Source organism: Diabrotica virgifera, chromosome 3 (assembly GCF_917563875.1).
Source record: "Diabrotica virgifera virgifera chromosome 3, PGI_DIABVI_V3a".
In the NCBI taxonomy this organism is placed as follows: Eukaryota; Metazoa; Arthropoda; class Insecta; order Coleoptera; family Chrysomelidae; genus Diabrotica; species Diabrotica virgifera.
This window is the reverse complement of record NC_065445.1, coordinates 24,579,773-24,597,975: the sequence shown is the minus strand read 5'-3', so window position 1 is coordinate 24,597,975 and position 18,203 is coordinate 24,579,773. Positions and strand designations below refer to the sequence as shown.

The 18,203-nt window shown below is 32.4% G+C and overlaps 1 protein-coding gene across 1 annotated transcript in view; it reads right to left on the bottom strand.

Annotated features, from left to right (window-relative positions):
• Window positions 1-18,203, bottom strand: part of LOC114349513 (homeotic protein caudal) — a 128,443-nt gene that overhangs the window by 13,328 nt on the left and 96,912 nt on the right. The window lies entirely within an intron of this gene.

The window sequence follows — 18,203 nt, the reverse complement described above, 5'->3', positions numbered from 1 at the left end:
TATTTACTATCAAGAGATTTTTTGCATTTTTTTAAACGCTTTTATTTAGTTCAATCTTTTGCGTCAAATATTTAGACGTTAATTTGACTGCCTTTCCTTCAATGGAAATGAATGAAATTTTGCAGACATATGGATTCGCGGGAACAATACATGAAGAGTCGATCAATTTTTTTTATGTTTATGAATTGTTTAAATAAAAAAAAACGATTTTAATGGAAAATGCTTAAATTCACTTGTTTTTTACAATGTAGAAACTTGAAACTTTTATAGATTGTAGCTAATTATATGAACTATGCATAATTTCACTTTTTACGTTATTTCTTTACGTTATGCTTCATATTATATAAACAATAAAGTTTCAAATTTATCCAGTTTCTGACCGATTTCTATCCAGTTTTCAGCGAAAAAAAGTTATGGCACCGCAGACGGACGAATGCTGCCCTTAGTATTGTCGTGAGCTTTGCGTTTGCGTAAGGACAGGCTTAAAAGCCTGCATTGAACCTGCAAAGCTTACGTTTCATTGAGCCGAGTGCGATCATTAAGGTACGTATCCATACAAGGGTGAACCCCGCTCGGTGTAGCTGCTCAAATGGATACAGCATGCGCTCCCTTACATATATCAACCGCAAACCGGTTGAAACGAAGAGTGTACGCGCCAAGCGGCGATCACCGACGTATCCACTAAGTGGAGCTACTACACCGAGCGAGGTTTATCGTTGTATGGATACGTACATTTAGACGGCTTGCGCATCGAAGAAGTGCATTGCGAGAAATTAACAGCGTCTACACCGTGCTATAGTAAAGTATTACAGGAGATGGAAATATGTACTGCGAAAACTGTAATAGTCGTAAATAATGATTTTGATTTAAGAAATGTGCGAAGAAATTACAGAAAATGTACAATGTATGTATCAAAAGTTAAAATAAATGCAAAAAAGGTATCTGATATACCTACATCCTTTTTTTAAATATGACGATATATTTTAATGTTTGAAAAGTGTAAGACTAAAAAGTAAAAAATAAAACAATATAAAAACAATTTTTTTAAGAAACGCTTTTATTTAGTTATGAGTGACTAAAAGTTAAAATATAAAAAAATCAACTAAAAAGCAAAAAATAAAAAAAATCAAACTCGACGGATAATTCGAAAAAAACGTTCGTTAAAAAATTGAAAAATCTAACACATTTGTTAAAGAAAAGCGTGGGGCGCGTCTTCATCGAATAAACGGTTTTCGCCCCACGCTTTTTGTTAACGAATGTGTTAGATTTTTTCATTATTTTAACGAACGTTTTTTCCAATAATCCGTCGAGTTTGATTTTTTTTATTTTTTGCTTTTTAGTTGATTTTTATATTTTAACTTTTAGTCACTCATAACTTAAAAACGTTTCTTAAAAAACATTTTTTTATATTGTTTTATTTTTATTGCATTTTTGATAAGTTTTACGTTTTGTTCTGATAAATTCATCTGTTTTGAGATGTTTTTCATGTCCAGGGCGCATCTGTTTTGAGATGGACGTTGAGAGTTGACTCAAATTTTTTTGCAGAAATTGCTTGAAAATAAATCAAATAATAATATTTGAGTTATCCTCCCTCTCAAAAAGGTCCGGAACATTGTTTAAATAATCAAAATGTCAAAAATTGAAGGAAAAATTCGATTTTTTTCTTCGTTTTTTGATTATAACTTTAAAAGTATTCATTTCCGAGAATAGTTGTACTGACGTAAAAGTTGCGTAATTAAATTTCCTATAACATAGAATTGGTTAAAAATTTAAAAAATAGTCACCCTAGTTGGAAAATAGCAATAATTGCGAAAAAGCCATACAAAAACAAGTATTCGCATTTTACGTTTTTCAACCATTTATGCTACACTTAGGACCTTCATATTTCACCCAGAAAAACTTCATGATACAGTAAAACAATACTGTAAATTTCATTAAGATCGGTTCAATAAATTTTGCAAAATAAATTTTGCAATCCAGCTTTCGCAAAAAAAATTCATTTTTTCAAAATGTTACAGGACTGAAAATAAAGCAGATAGCAAGTTGAATTTTTTTTGCTTATAGAAGTGTACTGTACTTTTCATTTGCAATTTTCAAAATTAAAATCGATTAATTACCACGGCGTCAGAAAATTTTTGAAATAAACAATAATTTTTGGTGCTACGCGCAGGACAGCGGTGTTCGATTCACACAAGTTGATTTCCACCAAAATTTCTTCCAATCATTATCTAATATATTATTATCTTACTCTATATTTTGTTGTATTTTAATATTTTATTTCCACAAAAATCAAACTAATTTTATTATTGTTTGTGAAATATTGTTTAAACAATTGCATATGTTTAAAAATAATAAACTTTTATTATTTAAGTTAAAATATATGAACAAAGAAAGTTTTTGCTAATAAAAGTGTTATTTCAAAGGATAGAGTATGTGTTTTTATTTTGCAATAAACAAATTTATTTATTTATATCGAAATGTAATAAAAATTAAAATGTATAAAATCATTGTCAAAGGTTATTGGAATGCCCAATCAGAGGAAACTATCCGCTGTCCTGCGCGTAGCACCAATAATTAATGTTTATTTAAAAAAATTCCTGAGGCCGTGGTGTTCATCGATTTTAATTTTGCAAAATTGCAGATGAGATGAAAGGTACAGTACACTTCTATGAGCAAAAAAAATTTCAACTTGCTATCTGCTTTATTTTCAGTCCTGTAACATTTTGAAAAAATAAATTTTTTTTGCGAAAGCTGGATTGCAAAATTTATTTTGCAAAATTTATTGAACCGATCTTAATGAAATTTAAAGTATTGTTTTACTGTACCATAAAGTTTTTCAGGGTGAAATATGAAGGTCCTAAGTGTAGCATAAATGGTTGAAAAACGTAAAATGCGAATACTTGTTTTTGTATGGTTTTTTCACAATTATTGCTATTTTGCAACAAGGGTGACTATTTTTTAAATTTTTAACCAATTTTTATATTGTAGGAAATTTAATTACGCAACTTTTATGTCAGTACAACTTTTCTCGGAAATAATACTTTTAAAGTTATAATCAAAAAACCAAGAAAAAAATCGAATTTTTCCTTAATTTTTTGACATTTTGATTATTTAAACAATGTTCCGGACCTTTTTGAGAGGGAGGATAACTCAAATATTATTATTTGATTTATTTTCAAGCAATTCCTGCAAAAAAATTTGAGTCACCTCTCAACGTCCAAATGTACTAATATTTTTACAGATGCGCCCTGGTCTATTATGTTTTTCACTGTTTATTACTGTTTTCAAATCGTGTTAAAATGACTCCAGAAAATAATGCAAACGTTGTGGCATTACAGGAAGATGGTCGCAGTATACGTTATAATATTGCAAACCATTTGAATATGTACCGTCCGTGATGCTCTTACGAAATATCGTCAGACTGGAGAATACACTAGAAGACCAGGATCAGATCAGCGACCAGGCAAAAAAAGGTGCAGAGATCAGCGTGATAAACGGTTTTTGAAAGATTTCAGCAGTACCATAGCAGTACGGAACCGCTCTTTAACGTCGAATGTTCTCGCTAGTCGTTTGTTAGAAGCTCGAGGAACTCATATTTCGGCATGAATTGTAAGAGGAGTCCTGCATTAAAGTAGTTACGTTCTCAGAAGCCAGTAAATTAACAGCAGCTCATCGAACTAATAGGATGAGATTTACGAATGATCACCGAGACTAGACTGTTCAGTAATGTAATGTTGTAATGTTTTCTGACTAGTCCCGTTTTTGCTTACGATTTCCAGACTGACGAGAACATGTATGGAGGAAACCCGGAGAACGATTTACACCTTGCTGTATTTCAGCTAGAACGCCGTTTGGTGGTGGAGGTGTTATGGTATGGGTGGGTATTTCTTTCAACGGACGCATCGAATTAATTTTCATCGAACACGGAACTCTTTCATTGCAGATAATGAAACCTAAACTAAATACTGTCGGAATTCCCGTTTTGTATTGGCTCGCTCGTAGTCCTGACATGAATCCATTCGAACATCTATGGGATATTTTAAGAAACAAGATAAAATGCCAGAAACGATTCAAAAGCTGAAAATAGCGTTGCATGAAGAATGGGAACATATACCGCAAGAACAGATTCAACAACTTATTGCAAGCAAGTATGCCTATAGACGAGGCAACGAAGCATTAAACCTAGGAGAATTTTGTGCAGTAAGATGAATCATCATGCAACTTTTTGCATTCGATTCGAGAGAGTGTCAGGCAATTTTGTGAACTAAAACTAAATTGACCTCCGGCAAAAATTTTTGTGCATGACAAAATGCATCTCGAAGAAATGGAAAATAAAAAATTTAGGACTCAGGAAATATTGACGGAAATGAGTTCAATATTTTGACTTAAGGGTTTTGGAGGTCATTAAACACGAATTTCATGACGGCGATGGTCTAGGTACCTGGTGCCCAGGGTGGAACTCGTTGCCTGGGACGACCGAATAATTCGTGGGACGATCGAATAATTCGCAAAATGAAGATTGAATCGAAAAAGTGAAAAATACGTATTCAATATTTCTCAAAAATCTATCGAATGACACTAAACACGACCCCCTGGAGGTGGGGTGGGGGTAACTTTAAAATCTTAAATAGAAACCCCAATTATTATTGCAGATTTGGATTGTTTACGTAAAAGTAAGCAACTCTTATTCGAGTTATTTTTTCGAATTGTGGATAGATTGCGCTATAATTTCCGTAATACCATAGGTAAATTATAGAAACGGTCTAATATCTCGAGAAATACACTTCCAAATAAAAAACCAAAAATACGTGTTTAATATTTTTCAAGAACCTATCGAATAACATAAAACACGACCCTCCACTTCACCCCCTGGAAGTGGGGTCAGGGGTAACTTTAAAATCTTAAATAGGAGCCCCCATTTTTTATTGCAGATTTGAATTCCTTACGTAAAAGTAAGTAACTTTTATTCGAGATATTTTTTCGAATTATGGACAAATGGCGCTATAATCGGAAAAACACTATTTATTAGCGCTATCTATCAACAATTCTAAAAAATGTTTCGAATCAGTGTTACTTATTTTTTTATAAGGAATCCAAATCTGCAATAAAACATGGGGATTCCTATTTAAGATTTTAAAGTTACCCCCCACCCCACCTCCAGGGGAGGATCGTGGTTGATGTTATTAGATAGGTTCTTGAAAAATATTAAATACCTACTTTTTGGTCTTTCATTTGGAAGTGTATTTCTCGAGATATTACACCGTTTCTGTAATTTACCTATGGTATCACGATAACTCGTTTTTCCGATTACAGCGCCATCTATCCACAATTAGAAAAAATGTCTCGAATAAAAGTTGCTTATTTTTACGTAAGCAATCCAAATTTGTAATAACAAATGGGGGTTTAAAGTTACCACCCCACCTACAGGGGGTGGAGTGGGGGAGGTCGTCTTTAGTGTCATTCGATAGATTTTTGAAAAATATTGAACACGTATTTTTCAGTTTTTCCATCCAATCTTCATTTCGCGAATTATTCGATCGTCCCGCGAATTATTCGATCGTCCCAGACGACGAGCTCCACCCTGGGCACCAGGTACCTTGGAGACAATCGACGTCATGAAATTTGTTTTCACTGACCTCCAAAACCCCCAAATATAAAAATTGAACTCATTTCCGTCAATATTTCCTGAGTTCTAAATTTTTCATTTTCCATCTATTCGAGGTCTTCTTCTTCTTGACTGGCTTTACAACTCGGGGTGAGTCTTCGCCGCATCCACTATGGCCCTCCATCGTCTGCGATCTTGCGCTTCGATTTGCCATTGTTGTACCCCAATCCTAGATAGATCGGTTTCAACATCGTCCTTCCATCTTTTTCTGGGACGGCCCACTGATCTTCTACCGTCTGGTCTCTCGAAGAACACTGTCTTTAGCACTCTGTCTTCCTCTGATCTTACTACATGACCTGCCCATCTTATCCGATTAGCTTTTATATGTCTGACGATGTTTTCAGTACCATATAGAGTCACCAATTCAGCATTGCGGCGCCTTCTCCACTCTCCTGTCAACTCATCTCTTTGAGGACCAAATATCATTCTGAGGACTTTCCTTTCAAATATCAGCAATTTATTTATTTCTCGCTGATGTAGAGTCCATGTTTCACTCCCATATGTAACAACTGGGCGAATAATTGACATGTACAGTCTTAATTTAGATTGTCTTTTCAGAAGCTTAGATCTTAATAATGATGATAGGGAGTATAATGCTCTATTTCCCGCAGCTATTCTTGCTGAGACCTCTTTTTCTATGTGATTGTCCTCTGTGATTACTGCTCCCAGATATTTAAACTCTTTCACTACTTCAAAGTTGTGGTCATTAATAGTTACGTTCTGCCTAACTCTTGATCTTGGATTTTTGGTCACCAGCATATATTTCGTCTTCTCTTCATTTATTCGAAGGCCCAGGTTACCTGTTTCCTCCTCGAGCTGTGAAAACACCTCTCTTACGTCTCTTGTAGAATGAGTGACTGCATCTAGATCATCGGCAAAGGCCAACAATAGTTTTGATCCTCGATTTGCGAATCCCCCTGTTAGTTCAGACGATATTTTACTTATTGCGTATTCTAAAGCCAAATTGAATAGCAATGGTGATAAAGGGTCTCCTTGTCTAAGCCCTGATGTTATACTAAATGGCATCGATGTTCTGTTTCCTAACTTTACCTGTGCATATGAGTCTGCCACGCACATTTGAGTGAGCTGCACTAATTTTCTTGGTATTCCCATTTCTAGCATTGCTAGCCATAGTCTGCTTCTTTTTATCGAGTCATATGCTTGCTGGAAATCTACGAAGATTTGGTGTACATCTCGGTTGAATTCCCAGTTTTTTTCTACTATTTGTCGGATGGTAAATATTTGATCTATTGTTGACCTTCCACTTCGAAAGCCGCATTGGTAGTCGCCTAGAATATCTTCCGAATACGGAGTGAGTCTCTTTAGTAAGATAATTGATAGAATCTTATACGCTGTACTAATAAGCGATATGCCTCTGTAGTTTCGGAATTGCTCTTTATTTCCCTTCTTATGTATGGGTATTATAACGCTTCCATTCCATTCTCTAGGCATTTTCTGCTGTTGCCATACTCTGAGAATAATGTCATACAATTTTTGATGTAAAACGTTTCCTCCTTTTTTTATCAATTCTCCATTTATACCATCATTTCCTGGTGCTTTGTGATCTTTAAGAGATGCTATTGCATTCTTTACTTCTTGGAGTGTTGGTGGTGGTATTTCCACATCTGCAGAATGAAATGTAGTCTCTGATTCCTCCATTCGAGGTGCACTTTGAAAATGCATTTTCTCATGCACAAAATTTTTTGCCGGAGATCAATTTAGTTTACAAATTTGCCTGACACTCTCTCGAATCGAATGCAAAAAGTTGCATGTGGATTCATCTTACTGCACAAAATTCCTAGGTTTTGGACTTTGCAGATGTAGGGGAGGTAATATCCGATACTAAACCTAAAGAACAGCCATCTGTGGGGAATTAAAATTTTTTTGACCAGGTGTGTAATATGATATAGTCAGTTAGACTATTGAAATAATGCATCTTAAATCATCCACATTTATGAAATACTAACATATAAATAGATTTTTTCATAGAAGTGTCATAAGTTTTGATTGATATGTGTGCAGAATGTCATCACTGTGTTGATTTCTGAACAAATTCGTTTAAGTATATCCCAGTTCACTTCATTAATGTTTGCTTCTGCTTGTATCCTCCATTGTCTATCACATTATAATACAATTTCTATGAATCGTGAGTGTCTAAATGTCGCAAGTAAAACAAATATATTAACAAACACATTTTGTTCCTACCTGACACACTTGAGTAATTACATTAATTCATTTTATTGCAATTATTTATTTGATAATATAAATATTATTTAAAACCGATCTAGATGGCAATTGTTGCATGACCTATGTTGACATATATACAGAGTGGACAAAAATTATGGATACGCTTAATTATCTCTGAAACGGATGGTCCGAATTCGCCTATTCTGCAGTACGGAGATTTCAAATTTGGGGCCTGCAATGTTACCAGATTTACCATTTTTCTGATATATTACCCACTTTGGTTTTTTAGACACTCTGTATGTTGCCTGAATGAAACAATATGGAGAAATAAAAACATCGGAAAAGAAGTGAAAGGCAGAATTTACAAAACAGTCATCAGACCAATAATGACATACGCGACAGAAACACGACCTAATACAGAAAGGACAAAAAGAATGCTAGAAACAGCAGAGATGAAAACATTGCGAAAAATCGATGGTAAGACGCTGTGGGATAGAGCTAGAAGTGCAAATATACGAAGGAGATGCAAGGTGGACAACATTACTAACTGGGTGAAAAGCAGAAGAGTAGAATGGAACGACCACATAAGCCGAATGACAACAAATAGAGTAGTAAGGACGGCGAGAGACGGTTCCCAAATAGGAAGACGATCAGTGGGAAGACCACGAAAAAGATGGAATGACAACTTACTGGAGGCACATTGAAAAACAGACAGAGTAATGTCTATATAAAAAGAAGAAGAAGAAGAAGAGGTTTTTTAGACACTGGGGTGTATTCTGTAACATTTCCGTTAAATTTAAGAGGCCTCTAAAATTTAACTTTTAACGGTCCTCTAAAACTTTTCGGTTAGATTGTCATTCTGTAAACACATATTATAGAGGAACGCTAAAATAATATTATTTTAGAGGAATCCTCTAAAAGGTTTTGGAACAAATACGGCAACGTCGCACGTTGATCGTTTTGAACTACTTTTAACCTAGAAATTGACCGAAAACTGACTGTTAGAGGCCAAAAATCATAAGAAGAAGAAGAAAATGACAGTTTCCTAGAAAATAATACTTATTATATTTAATTATTTTTTAGTAAAACTCATATTTTCCAATTAAACATTTTTATTTATAAAGTTATACATTAAAATATTGCTGAAAAAATGCATATCTTATTTTTTCTTCTCCCCTTCGACACTAATTTTGGTCAAATGGTCTATTTTCAATAACATTAAAGTCATCTTATTAATCTGCATCTGGTTATGAACCTTCTGAAACTTTACCTTTGTAATCATTCAGGGCCTATTTTACCACTAGGCCCGTGAGGCACCTGCCTCGGGCCCACATTTTAATGAGGCCCGAAAAGAACACCAAGAAAAATTTGCAATAACAAAATAAATTTTCAAAATTCTTTCATTTTACAAACAGGAAACGATAAATTATGATTCCACTGTTGATTTTCATGCGACTTCACCCGTCACAAGTACATCTCCGTCATCTCCTATAGAAAACAATATTGTCAATGACTCTTTTCCTAGCGATATAGGGGATTGGCCAAAACATTTAAATCTGAAATTTCAACAATATTTTATAAATAATCGACCGAATTAATATATTTATAAAATTAGTGAATGCGACATTTGCGATGTTTTATAAAATGAAACCTAATGTAGCCGTGTTTATTGTTATGTTTGTAAACTGATTTCCACGAAAATTGTTGTTCTTCTAACTTTCGATGGGTATAATGACTGGAAAAATATCAATAGGACACTTATTCATCATAAGCGATCTTCTGAACATATTTCATCAATTGGTACATTAGTCCAGAGAAGTAGTAGAGCAGGACAAATTGTTACATTAATGGAAAAAAGTTGTTTCGAAAAAAGGAAAATTGGAGAAACGTACTTCTACGAATAATAGCAATTATTAAATTTTTGTCCAAGAACGGTCCATCCTTTTATGGTTCAACAACTAAATTATTTACAAAAGGATATGACATATATACCGTGTGTCAGTGCCGGTTTATCCACTGGGCGCTTGGGGCGGGCGCCCAAGGGCCCGGGCCCTGGAAGGGCCCGAAGGGCCCCGTTCTTTTTGATAAAAGATTATAAAAAAATAAAATCGCTAAATAATGTACATATTTTCCGAAAATAATCTCATACGCAGATACGCCAATACACTGCATATACGAACTATGATAACTTTTAAACCAAAGAGTGATTTTTGCAAATTATTTTCAATTGAAAAAAATATTTTAACTGATTTTGGATATACCGACTGGAAACATTTGACAATTTTGCATCACATAGAACGCGAAGCCGACTATTGGGTAAAGGTCATAAGAAGAGTTGTTGCAACCATTAAATTACTTGCTTCTCAACAACTAGCTTTCCGTGGATTCAATGAGGATTTAACGAGTAGTCATAGAAGCAATTACTTAAGTTATCTTGTATACTTGGCTAAATTTGACAACTTTTTAGCTGAGCATTTACAGCGGTATGCGAATACAGGTAAAGGTTCAGTTAGCTATCTGTCTCACCAAATTTGAAATGAATTCCTGGAAGTGATAAAAACAAAACTTGTAGAAACTTTTATACAGGAAATTGAAGAAGCCAAATACTTCTCTATAATTGTAGACTCTTCTCCAGACACCAGCCATCAAGACCAGCTTACTTTTATCCTCTGGTATGTAAAGGACTATACGGTAGTTGAGAGATTCTTTGGTTTTATTCAGTTGGAGAGACACACCGCAGAGTATTTAACAGATGTAATTATAAACAAATTAAAAAAATTAGGCTTAGATATTGAAAATTGTCGAGGACAGACCTATGATAATGCCGCAAATATGTCGGGTCGTTACACAGGGCTTCAAGCAAGAATACGAGCATTATCATCAAGCGCTATTTATGTCCCGTGTGTGAATCATTCTTTATATATCAGTGAATTTTGCTTGTGAATCCAGCTTGGAAGCAACTGGGTATTTCAGCACTGTTCAAAGTATCTATACGATTTTTGTTCGGCTTCTCCTCAAAGGTGGAATTTACTGAAAGAAAGCAGCAAATGTTGTGTAAAAGGATTAATTGAAACTAGATGGTCCGCTTTAAATGCGTTACTTAAAAACTATGTATCCATCAAACATATTTTTTTTCCAGTTAAGTAATAATAGAGATGAAAAATCAGCAGTTAGAAATGAAGCCAAGACTTTGAGACAGCTCTATTGACATTGATTTGGGCAAGAACGAGTGAATGCAACAAGCAAAACGTTAGACACTGTGGAATTGAACGTGTCAATTGGAGTAAAATTAATGGCATGTCTTTTGAGCTTTGTTGGAGACGTAAGAAATAAGTTTAGCGAAATTGAACAGGAAGCGAAAACTTTCTTTCGCGAAGGCGAAGATATCTCAAACATCTACTATACAACTGACGTTCAAAGAATAAAGAAAAGAAAAACATTTTTCGATGAAGCAGGTGAAAGTCAAACAATTTTAAAGGGGCAAGAGAGATTCAAAATTGAAGTGTTTAATGTTATATGCGACAATATTCCTCAACATCTTTTAAAGTGAATTGAATGCTACAAGGATGTAACATCAGCTTTTAAATGTTTTTTACTCTAGATAAGGAAGAAGTCAAGACGTCAATTAATACTTTATGCGAGAAATATAAAAACGATGTTGATGAAACCAAAGAGAACTTGCATAATGAAATTACCCATTTTGTAACTTTATGACAAAATTTGAATAAACATATAATTTATGAAAAATTTAATGTCATCCAGGATGTAAAGGCAACTTTTCCCAATATTTTAACTTTACTGCAAATTTAGGCTAATAAAATCTAGACGCATTATCACTATTGTATATAAAGAATTAAGAACTGGAGAAACTTAATTGTGATAATATTATATGGCAGTTTGCGAATGCCAAGTCAAGAAAAAAAGTGATTTAATTTTTGTCTTTATGAATTTGTTAGAATATGTTTTTTTGTTTGTCATGTGTTGTTTTGTGGAACTTTCTGTTTTTAATTTATGTTTTTAAATGTATTTTTTGGATTATTTTTTAAGTTTGCTATTCTTCTTGCTTGTTTCAAAAAAATTATTTTATGGATTTTACAATAAACTTTTATAATTAGTGCATGTGTTTTCTTGTTAAAAACTGACAACGAATAGCAATGAAGGGGGCCCCTAAACTTCCAGCGCCCAGGGCCCGAAATTAGGTTAAACCGGCACTGCCGTGTGTCGAATTTAAGATGAAGACAGCCCTATATTTTGGCTATCAAAATAAATACAGATTTGAGGTTTTGCACAGTCATACAGGTTAAATATTCACATTTTTTAAGATACTCAGCTGAAATTTAAATTTCAAACGCAGCCTACTGCGACTCCACAAACAGGGTAAATTTTCGATATTTTACTTCGCATTAGAGATATCGGAAAAAATTATTTAAAAAAGTGGTTCCAAATATTATTCTAACCCCACATACTAAATTTTATGACAAAATTCGCACTTTTAGTTTGTTCATTATTTATAGCCAGGACCCTAAAACTTAAAATTGGGTGGCCCGAGATGCATCTCGGGACAGCTGAGATGATTTTAGGGTCATGACTACGAATACTGAAAAAAATGTGGATATTGCCATGCAATTTGGTATGTGGGGTTAGAATAAGATTTGGAAGTACTTTTTCAAATAACTTTTTACGATATCTCTAACGCGGAGCAAAATATCTAAAACTTACGTTTGTGGAATCGCAGTAGGCTGCGTTTAAAATTTTATTTTCAGCTGAGTATCTTAAAAAATGTGAATATTCAACCTGTATAACTGTGCAAAACTTCAAATGTGTAGTTATTTTGATAGCCAAAATATAGAGCTGTCTTCATCTTAAATGCGACACACTGTATTTAAACAATGTATAATTGTTTAAATAAATTTTATTTATTGTTAATAAACAATATAATCTGGTGCAACTATATTTCTATTAAATAATTAATTCATTTAAAAGAGGTATTATTATTATTATTAAATCATATTTAGGGGCCCGAAAATTGTGTAGTGCCTCGGGCCTGATTTGAAGTAAGATAGCCTCTGTAATCATTTGGTACGTTTTGTAAAGTTCCACAATAACTTTAAATATTTTAATTGCTTTGACAAACATCTTTGACTTCCAACACTTTTTCAATAACATTTCTAGGTACTTAGGTAGGTATTACCTACTTCCTTTGAAATGGTAATTGTAGTTATTTACCTTCAGGTCAATTATTTACTTTGTGTTTATGTTGTAATCTGAAATCAGCTCTACAAAAAGAAACAAACATTTGAATTTTGTTACTTATAGGTGTAGTGTGTCAATTGTAAAGTAAAAATGAGACTTACCTTTCATTATTATTTATTAAGTACTTCTTCACCAAATACATTATAAAAAGCCATTTTCCATTTTTAAATATTTATCTCCAGTATAATACAAGAATAACAAAGTACTATTCATACAAACATAACCCAACAAAAATAATCAAACCACATTTAACGGACTGCTAAAAATTTAGCGGGTACGTTTTGACATCCTCTAAAATATTTTTATTTAGAGGGAGTTTTAACGGTTTAGGTTATGATTTTAACGGATGTATGATTTACAGAATACCAAAATATTTTTAGCGGGCGCTAAAATTTTAGAGGCCACTAAAATTTAACGGAAGTGTTACAGAATACACCCCACTCTGTATGTTGTATTATAATTGGATCTTCACTTCAATATGAGTTCAACCTCAATCATATATCTTCACCACCATCACTTGGTATTTTATCTAGTCAAGAAGGTCTTAAACAAATTGTCAGTGGCAAATAGTTTTGAATTATCTAATTTAGTAAATATAGAATGCTGTGATTTTACATTAATTCATAAAACTAACAATAGCTTGACGTTTATTGAAAAGTTTTGTAAAATAAATTAAATTAGTAACTAAGGCTGACAGTTGTTTTATGAGTTCTTAAAAGCTCTAGAATAAAAACTGTTTTTTGAATGAAAAAGAGCCAATTACTGCTTTAATGATAAGGGCATAAGGCAATAGAAAGAGATCTTACAGTGAAGTAATCAACTTGTTTAACGATACTTTCCCAAACCAATCTCCCTCGACTCCCTCCCATCCAGAAGACGATGGTACAAAAACTTGTAAACCGGTTTGAGGAAACTAAAGGAGGAAGGAGTAAAAGAACAGGTAGGCCAAAAGCTGTTTTTCTTTATCGAATGAATCATACGGTTTTTAGAAGTCAACCAAAGTCACAACAAAATTTTTGATATTGATTTAGTATAAGGAACTTGACTTTCCAAAAAAAAAACTAATTAATTTGATATGGATGTGTATGGAAGGGTTACTATGTAAGGTGAGAGTTAGGTAATAATACTCCTCCATTGTTTATTTGAAATAAACAATGGACAAGGAGATGCACTTTCACCACAACTCATCAACTAAGGTCTGGAACACATAATGGAAGTGCAAGAATCGAAACACCGACTGCAGTATTCCATTGTATTCCATTTTATGTTATTCCATTTATGTTACTGGTTATCAGAGCCGGATTTAAGGCAGTGGAGCCCCTGGGCAGAATTGGTGTGGGGACCCTACCTCCTACCATTAAAAAAATGTTGATCTACTTTTATTAGAGCTTTATTAGATCTATTTACTATTATAATAAGCTATTGATTATATTCAAAATAAGAGAGCTAAAAGGAACTACAACGTAACAGGATTTTATTGTCTCATATTGTCAAAGGATGTCTAAATTTGACAAAAACCGCGGAGTGCTACCATTTAAATTGGTGCGTTTTTGAGAAAGGGGTGAATTAGTCCCTAGGCACAGGGTGAATTAGGGAGAGTTCTATGCACTTATGGTACAAACACGTCTACAGTAAAATTGTTCTAGGTTAAATTTTCTATTGAAATATTACATTTTAAAGTCAAAAATATTTTTTTTTACAAAAATATATTCAAAAGAAAAGCAAGAAAAAAACACGAAAGAAAGCAATTTTGTTTTTTGCCCCATAACTTTTTTCCACAGGAATATAGGTATAGGCATTGCTTTAGCAAATAATAACTTCCATCCTTCCTCTTTAAAATAAAGTTTGGTAACAGTCTCTAGGATTTACAGTTTCCGAAATAGAATTTTCCAAAGTTCGTCACTCACAGCATTTTTGAGCCATTTTCCCCATTATTTCGCAAACATTGTTCTGTAACTTTTTTCTACGCATTTCTAGGTATATGCAATGGTACATTTAGTAGAAAGAGAAGTCAATTACCTTTAAAATGGTCTATTGTATAAGTTTACACAACTCTTTTTAAGCAAGTTATGCTTTTTCAAGGTTTTATACTTTTAATGATTTTTGATATTTGTAATATTATTTAAGATATTAAATAAGATATTTAATTTAAGATATTTAATAAGATATTAAATATCTTATTATGACTTTTTTTCTTGTACATTTGGATATATACATTGTGAAATAAAAAAGCTTATTTTCTTTACTTTAAAATGGCGTATTACAAAAAAATTCTAGGACTATTTTTAAACAAGATATCCGTAGGATATCCAAGAGGGTATCCGTAATTTAAAAAAAAAATTAAATTTTTTTTATTTTTTTCAATTAGAAGAATATAATTGCATATTATAACATACCTACTTTTTAATTCGAAATAACTTTTCTTAATAACACTTTGCGATATTGTGAAACTAAAAGGTACTTTACTCTTGAGTGAAATTCATATTTTTTAACATATCTCGTACACTATTGATAAAATTTTATATCTGATGATTGCATCTTAGGTTTTAGACTATGCATAGCATTTTATAAAGAATATTTTTTTTTCATAAAGTTAATAATAAAAAAGTTTTCCATATGGTTCCAACTTAGTGGGACCTATTGCATGTGTATTATATGTCACATTTTAAAAAAGCATATTTTGTTTAAAAATAGTCCTAGAACTTTTTACATTATACCATTTTAAAGTAAAGAAAATAAGCTTTCTTTTTTATTGTACAATGTATATACCTAAATATACAAGAAAAAAAGTTATAATGGGAAATTTAAAAATAATCGAAAATATATCAAAAATCATTAAAAGTATAAAAGTTTGAGGAACCATATCTTGCTTAAAAATGGTCATACAGCCTGCTACAATAGACCATTTTAAAGTTAATTGACTTTTCTTCATATTAAATGTAACATTGCATATACCTAAATCTACGTAGAAAAAAGTTACAGAGCAATGTTTGAGAAGTAACAAGGAAAATGGGCCAAAATCACTGTGAGTGGCGAACTTTGAAAAATCATATTTTGGAAACAGTACATCATAGAGACTTCTATAAGTCGTCATTTTTAAGAAGAAGGATGGAAGTTTTTTTTCTGTGAAGCAATGTCTATACCTATATCCCCGTGAAAAAAAGTTATGGGGCAAACAACAAAATTGTTATTTTTCGTGTTTTTTTCTTGTTTTTCTTTTTAACATTATTTTTGTAAAAAAATATTTTTGACTTTAAAATGTGATGATTCGATAGTAATTTTAACCTGTAATAATTTTCCTGTAGACGTGTTTCTACCAAAAGTGCATAGAACTCACAGTAATTCGCCCTGTGCCTAGGGACTAATTCGCCCCTTTCTCAAAAACGCACCCATGTAAATGGTAGCACTCCGCGGTTTCTTCAAATTTAGACGTCGATTGACCATATGAGACAATAAAATCCCGTTAACGTTGTAGTTCCTTTCTACAATACATAATCAATAGCCTATAAGAGCTGTAACTTGTTACAGTAAAATATTAAAAATAAAGTAAGATGTATGGTTAAAGTCCGGGAAGTTTTCGAGATATTTTAATTGAAAATTTCTTGATTATATGGGACATATCTAGTTGCATCAAGACATCGTTGCCAATGCTCATTATAGAGAGATGATTCAAACACTGTTGGCCCATCATAGACCGAAGTCGATTTTTAATTAACTTAAATTTTGAGAATGATCTCTATCCACTGCAGTTAGTTAGCTTCAGAACTAAATATAAACAATGTGTCAACTCAACATTTGAAAAAGCATCATTCATATTCTTTTCTTTTAGCAGTTCGTATATTTGAAGTTCTTGGCTTATATTTGATGAGCTGATTTCCTTTTTAAATGCATTGAAGAATCTTACCAACTGTACCAGATGGACACATAAATTTTCATCTAAATGTTGGCAAGCTTTAGTGAGTGAGCTTCAATTTCATTGAGAATTAAATTTTCCAATTTTCCAAAATTATGTTAAAATCCAAAATTGGAATGAATTAAGTATACAGCGTGTCTACTTAAGTTGGAAACATATGGGAAAATTTTTTGTTATGCATTTTACGAAAAAAAGTTATTCTTTATAAAAAGTTCTGCATGCTCTAAAACCTAAGATTCAATCATCAGATATCAAATTTTCTCAATATTATACGAGGTATGTCAAAAAATATGAACTTCGTTCAAGAGTAAAGTACCTTTATTTCTCTCAATATCGAAAATTCTTATTATGAAAAGTTGTTTGGAAATATAAACTAAGATCAAATATGCAATTACATGGTTCTAATTGGAAAAATATATTTTCCAAATTTTTCTCAAATTTATTGATACTAACTTCGTTTTTATTTATTACACATACGATAACTCTTTTATTATTACTTTTACGAAAAAAAGGTATTCTTTATAAAAAGCTCTGTATGTCCTAAGGCCGAAGATGCAACCATCAGATATCACATTTTATTAATTTTATACGAGGTATGTCAAAAAATATGAATTTCATTCACGAGTAAAGTACCTTTATTTTTCACAATATTGAAAACGGCTATTAAAAAAGTAGTTTAGAATTAAAAACTATGTTTCGATATGCAATAACATCCTTCTAATTGAAATATTGTGAAATATAAAGGTACTATAATCTTGAGCGAATTTCATATTTTTTGACACACCTCGTATAAAATTAATAAAAGTTGATATATCATGGCTGTGTCTTAGATTTTGGACCATGCAAAGCTTTTCATGAAGAATAACTTTTTGTCATAAAATGAATAATAAACGAGTTATCATATTTGTAATAATTAAAAACGATGTTGGGTATCCATAACTTTGAGAAATTTTTTTTCCATTTAGAAGCATGTAATTGCATATTTGATCTCAGTTTTTAATTCCAAACAACTTTTTATCATAAGAATTTTCGATATTGACAGAAATAAAGGTACTTTATCCTTGACCGAAATTCATATTTTTTGACATACCTCGTATAATATTGAGAAAATTTGATATCTGATGATTGAATATTAGGTTTTGGGGCATGCAGAACTTTTTATAAAGAATAACTTTTTTTCGTAAA